Consider the following 5,901-nt stretch of genomic DNA (forward strand, 5'->3'; position numbering starts at 1 on the left):
CAGGGTGGACAGAAAAACTGTAAGGCAGCTCTATAGCCCATGGAGAACTGGGAGAGGTTCTTGAAAGAAGTTGGGAAGCATCCATGGTAAAACCACATGTCTCAGGTTTTGGATCAAGATTCACATGGTCCAGACTTCCCTGGTGGCACAGTGGATAAGAACCCTCCTGTCAATGCAGGGGACATGGTTTGATTCCTGCTCCAGGAAGACTCCACATGTCAAGGAGCAGCTAAAGCCCATGTGCCATGCCTACTGGAGCCTGCTGGTTCCAGGGCTCATGAGCCATCACTACAGAGCCCACATGCGCCAACTGCTGAAGCCGCCATGCCTAGAGCCCCTGCTCTGCAACAAGGGAAGCCCCCACTGTCCTCAACTGGAGAAAGCCTGCCCACAGCAACAAAGACACAGTGTAACCATAAAAGAAAAGAGGATTTATGTGGTCAGCATAAGTCTCTCTGAGTAGGGTGACATACTTTCTCAGGTCACTACCAACCTCCACACATTTAGCTGCATTCTTTTCTTGAGGCCTGGCTTCAGTGCTTCTTTGAAGACTAATGAGCAGTGATAGATGGAGTGGTTTCTGAACGAGAAGGTTCTGTCCTGTTCCAGCTCCCTACCTCCACCCCCGGCAGGATCCTCCACCTGGCACCTTGGATCTGGGAGCCGCTGTAGACTCTTTTCTCAGTCTTTCAAGGGACAACTGTAGGTGACCTGAAAGAAAATAGAGAAAGCAAGACTCCCTCTTCCTCAGAGGACAGATTCCTACCATAAGGGAGCAGTGTAGCTGCCTGTTTTTCTGGGATCAGGGATTAAAAATGGTGAATTTTATTTGTAGTATTGCAATCTTCATGGCAAATAGATGGGGAAACAGTGACAGACTTTATTTTTTTGGGCTCCCAAATCACTGCAGATGGTGACTGCAGCCATGAAATTAAAAGACACTTGCTCCTTGGAAGAAAAGTTATGACCAACCTTGACAGCATATTAGAAAGCAGAGACATTACTTTGCTAACAAAGGTCCATCCAGTCAAAGCTATGGTTTTTCCAGTAGTCATATATGGATGTGAGAGTTGGACTATAAAGAAAGCTGAGTGTTGACGAATTGATGCTTTTGAACTGTGGAGAAGACTCTTGAGAGTCCCTTGGACTGCAAGGAGATCCAGCCAGTCCATCCTAAAGGAAATCAGTCCTGAGTGTTCATTGGAGGGACTGATGTTGAAGCTGAAACTCCAATACTTTGGCCACCTGCTGTGAAGAACTGACTCATTAGAAAAGACCCTGATGCTGGGAAAGATTGAAGGCAGGAGGAGAAGGGGATGACAGAGTATGAGATGGTTGGATGGCATCACCGAATCAATGGACATGAGTTTGAGTAAACTCCGGGAGTTGGTGGTGGACAGGGAGCCCTGGCATGCTGCAGTCCATGGGGTCGCAAAGAGTCGGACATGACTGAGCGACTAAACTGAACTGAGTCTATTATTATCTTGAGACCAGAGAGCTTGCAGTTGTAGATGTGCTCAGATTTCAAGTTATGTAAGATGGCCCTCAATGTTAAATCTGGGTCAAGGTGAGAGTGTGAGATATGTATGTATTGATTTGACTGCATTGGGTCCTAGTGGTGGCATGTGGGATCCTTGACCTTCATTGCAGTGTGTAGGATCTTTTAATTGTGGCACGTGGGATGTTTTTTTTTTGCTTTTTCTTAGTTTCAGCATGTGAGATCTTTAGTTGCAGCATGAGAAATCTTAGTTGTAAAATGTAGGATCTAGTTTCCTGACCAGGGATTGAACCTGGGCCCCCCTGCATTGGGAATGCAGAGTCTTAGCCACTGGACTACCAGGGAAGTCCCAGTTCTAGGTCTTCATCTGTGTTTCAGGTACTGGCACATGTGGTATTTCAGATATTGATTATGTTTGTGGATTGTGTTGGGAACTTCAGAAGCAAGGACCTACATAGAAGTGTGAAGAAAGATAGATTGGAAATTTGTTTTTTTTATGAATGGTAGAAAAGCATAAGTGCTGGGTTCTGTGAACCAATTGAAAAAAAGAAGGTATTTTATCCTTAGTATATGGATAAAGAACATATTTGTGAGGAAAGAACTAGAGGAATTAGAAGAAATACCAATTTACAAAAAAAGTAATTAGCATGAAAAATGTTCAGATCAAATAATGATTGAAATGCTCAGTTTACTTTTTAACATAAAATATTTAAAGGGATATAAAGGGCATAGAGGGTTGCCCCAGTGGCTCAGTGGTAAAGAATCTGCCTGCAATGTAGGAGACACAGGAGACTTGGGTTTGATCTCTGGGTTGGGAAGATCCCCTGGAGGAGGGCATGGCAGTCCATTCCAGTATTCTTGCTGGGAAAATCCCATGAACAGAGGAGGCTGGCAGGCTACGGTACCTGGAGTCACAAAGAGTTGGACACAACTGAAGTGACTGAGTACCAAGGGCATAGAAGCTTATAAAACTCATCTTGATTTCAGTTTCCTCCGTAAGGGAATGCCTGTAAGCAAGGAGAACATTCTGTATATACTAAGTGAAATAATTTTCTCAAATTATTTTAGGGGAAAAGTGGGTTTAAAGTATGATACCTTCTTCTTAAAGCAAAAGTGAGCTCTTATGAGTAAATAGCTATTTTCTTCCTGATGACCAGTCTAGCAGTTGTGCAGATCTTTGAGGTCTGCTTGGTGTTATTTTTCCTGATTTCTTTGGAACAAATAACAGGTGATATAATTTTAATATTTTTGTTATGCTTTGTGTCATTTTTCCAGAAGCATGATGAACTTGAACTCAGACATCTGTTTTACTTTGGGCCAGTCTCCCTTGTCATCAGGGGCATCCATTTTTGAAGCAGATGTTTGGGTTGAGGGATACAGAATATGGCCATGAAACAGACCAAAGCTAACTGGTGCTCAGGGTAAAACAGCTCATGACCTTGGCCTTTTTAGCCCTATATGGTAACTAGCTGAAGTAACCTGGCTTGGGGGAAGTCTACTTCCCTGAAGATGCTCCAGCATTTAGAAATTATCCAATGAGGCTTATGATGATGCTGTCTACCTTCTTCTGCCCTGGTGATGAATAACTGGATGGGAGTGACAAGAGGGGAACATTCTATGCTTACCCTGGGACTGGTGGTTCATCAGGCAGAAAATCATGTTCAAGTCATGCTTACTTTACAGGGTTTATATCTAGACCAACATCATAGATATTTTACTCAGATAAATAAGGATGATCTTGTTCTGTAACGAAAGCCATGGAAGGGGTTTTGGCCCATAGAAAGCCTCCACCTATATCACAAACAAGAGTCATGTGGCAAGTGAGCCTTTCAGTGCCATGGGCTCCACTGAGTTTCAGTCTTGTTATCACTCTGTCTGGGTAGACAGTGGCATGTGCCACAGCAGCCCAGACTGTGCAGTGGATTGATGAAGCTGCAACTCTTCCCCAGGGCCAAGAACACAAAGGAATATGCTGTTCAGTAGAAAGGGAGCCACCAGCAGCTCTGAACGGTGGGGGTCCTGTGAGGCTGGTTTACAATCCTCCTACTTCAGCGTCTACTCTTTGTCAACATTCCCTGTGAACACCTCTTTCACCCTTCTGATTGGAGTGGGGAAGGGATGAGAATGTTCCTTCCAAGTCTTTCAAGGTAGTTGGGACAGCATTTTGTTCCCTCCTATTCTTGGGCAAGTGCTAGTTCCTCTTATCAAAGTCCCTTTTCCAAAGTGAAATAAGTGGAAAATTAAAATTCAATCAAAAACCAAGATGAGGCAATTCTTCTTCTTTCCACTCCCCCTCCTCCCTAATACACAGTTAACAGTTTTTGCAGAGGCCAGCTTCTCCCTCTCTGTAGACCAGAATACTTCCTCTTTAGCTGAGTTGGCTGAGGGCATTATCCATCTCTCGGCCAAGAGCCTCTTTTTTTTTTTTTTCCTTTGCTCTTTTTGGACACATACCCAATTTCTATTGAAGATACTAACTTAGAAACTGTTTCAAATAATAGAATGTTTATTAGTATTTTTAATAATGGAGACTATAAATAAGAAGCCTACTCTGATTCCTGATCTGTCTCCCAAATGCCACCCTGCCCTGTTAAGCTGTTTCTCCAGCCCGTCTCAGGTCTTTTACTCAACGTTTACCGTGGCTAACTATTTCCCAAGATGATTTCCTGCACATGCCTGAATGTAATTATGTGCTCCTCTCCACATACGTGTGTGTATTTGAACACATAAGGGATCACACTGTACACACCGTACTGTACTTGACTTTTTCTCCCTTAGTGAAGTGTTATGGAAGTCTTTCCATATCGACACACACGGATTCATCTCATTCTTTTAACTAATCCATTATACGGATATGCTATTTTTATTTAACCAGTCCCTCTACTGATGGATATTTTGATGTATTTTTAAAACCATGACAAAGTAATGCTTCAGTGACCATCCTCGGACATAATGTTTCGTTGAAGTGTTCCGTGTATATCCACTGGGTAGATTCCTAGTGGTGACATTACTTGTTCAAAGGGGAAGTGTGTTTTTAATATTGATATTACCAAATGGTGCTTTAATAAAGGTTAGGCCCATTTACACTCTCAAGATTATACAAATCTATTCTGAGTAGAAAGAAAAATAATGTTTTCTCAGACTTGTGTAGCTGGTTTCTGTTTTTATTCTTACAGTGCTTTCAGTGCCTTAGCTTCTGGAATCTGATACATAAATAATTGATGGCTCAATTGATACATAAATAAACGGCGCTCACAGCTCAGCTCCCTTGTCTGCTCTTCCCGTTGAGGATCTGTCATGCTCTAAAGCCAATCAATAGAACAATTCTTGTCCCAAGCCATTAAAGTTAATTTGCCACTTGTGTTGGGTCAGAAAAGGATGTGGGTTCTAATTACGAGGACTGTCCACACTGTGATGGTATTCTGTCCACAGGGTGCCTACTACAAGGACACCAGGGCTCCAGTTCCAGGTAAAGCATCTAAAAGACAGGGCTTGACCATGTTATCTCAGGGCTTCCCTAGTAGCTCAGCTGGTAAAGAATCCACCTGCAATGCAGGAGACCCTGATTTGATTCCTGGGTCAGGAAGATCCCCTGGACAAGGGAAAGACTACCCACTCCAGTATTCTGGCCTGGAGAATTCCATGGACTGTATAGTCCATGGAGCGGCAAAGAGTCAGAGAGATGACTGAGCGACTTTCACTTTCACTTCACATGTTATCTCAACCCAGACACATGGAGTTTTGAGAGCTTCATCATCAACATCAAAGCCATCAAATTTGTAAGGCACTAGAGAATCTTCTTTGATGCCTCTAAAGGACACTCAGCACCAATAGCTTCATCAGGGGGAAAGGAGTGCATTGCTTAGACACAGAAGCAGGGAGGAATGACTAACCACTGGAAAGCCTTTGAAGCATGTTTAGTCATTGTTAGATGCTTCTTCATAAAACCTGGCATTTTGATGTCTGTCTAGCATCTTAGGACTCCAGATCATTGGGCCTTCAGACCTCCTGGCCTGGGATTCAACACTATATCTGTTTATAGCTGAACAGGAATATTAGACAGAAAAGCCACTCAGGTGTCTAATATTGCAGGATAAATGCCGGTAGAGCAGACACTGTGGTTGGCGGATTCTGCTGATTTTTACTTGGTAATGTTCTCCGCCTCCTGTACCTAGATCTGGTGAGAGAGTTGTCATGTTTTATGAAGGCTCTGGAGTGCCTAAGAGGAAAGCTGGAAAGCATGTGCAAAGTACTCATGCACAAAGCGCTTAACTCTCCCCCATCATACCGTGTCATAGACATTCGGCAAAACAGTCTCCATGTCCAGAATGGACTGGCATACAGGGAGCAAGAGGCTGACTGTTATCAGAGTGCAAGAACTAACTTTGCCCATTTTAATAACA

General features: G+C 43.3%; 1 non-coding gene across 1 annotated transcript; it reads right to left on the bottom strand.

The window, feature by feature from the left end:
• Positions 1-1,769: 1,769 nt before the first annotated feature.
• Positions 1,770-1,843, bottom strand: TRNAG-CCC (transfer RNA glycine (anticodon CCC)). The gene has a single exon. It is a non-coding gene; the product is annotated as a tRNA-Gly (tRNA).
• Positions 1,844-5,901: the final 4,058 nt, after the last annotated feature.

Source organism: Budorcas taxicolor, chromosome 16, assembly GCF_023091745.1.
Source record: "Budorcas taxicolor isolate Tak-1 chromosome 16, Takin1.1, whole genome shotgun sequence".
Classification (NCBI taxonomy): Eukaryota; Metazoa; Chordata; class Mammalia; order Artiodactyla; family Bovidae; genus Budorcas; species Budorcas taxicolor.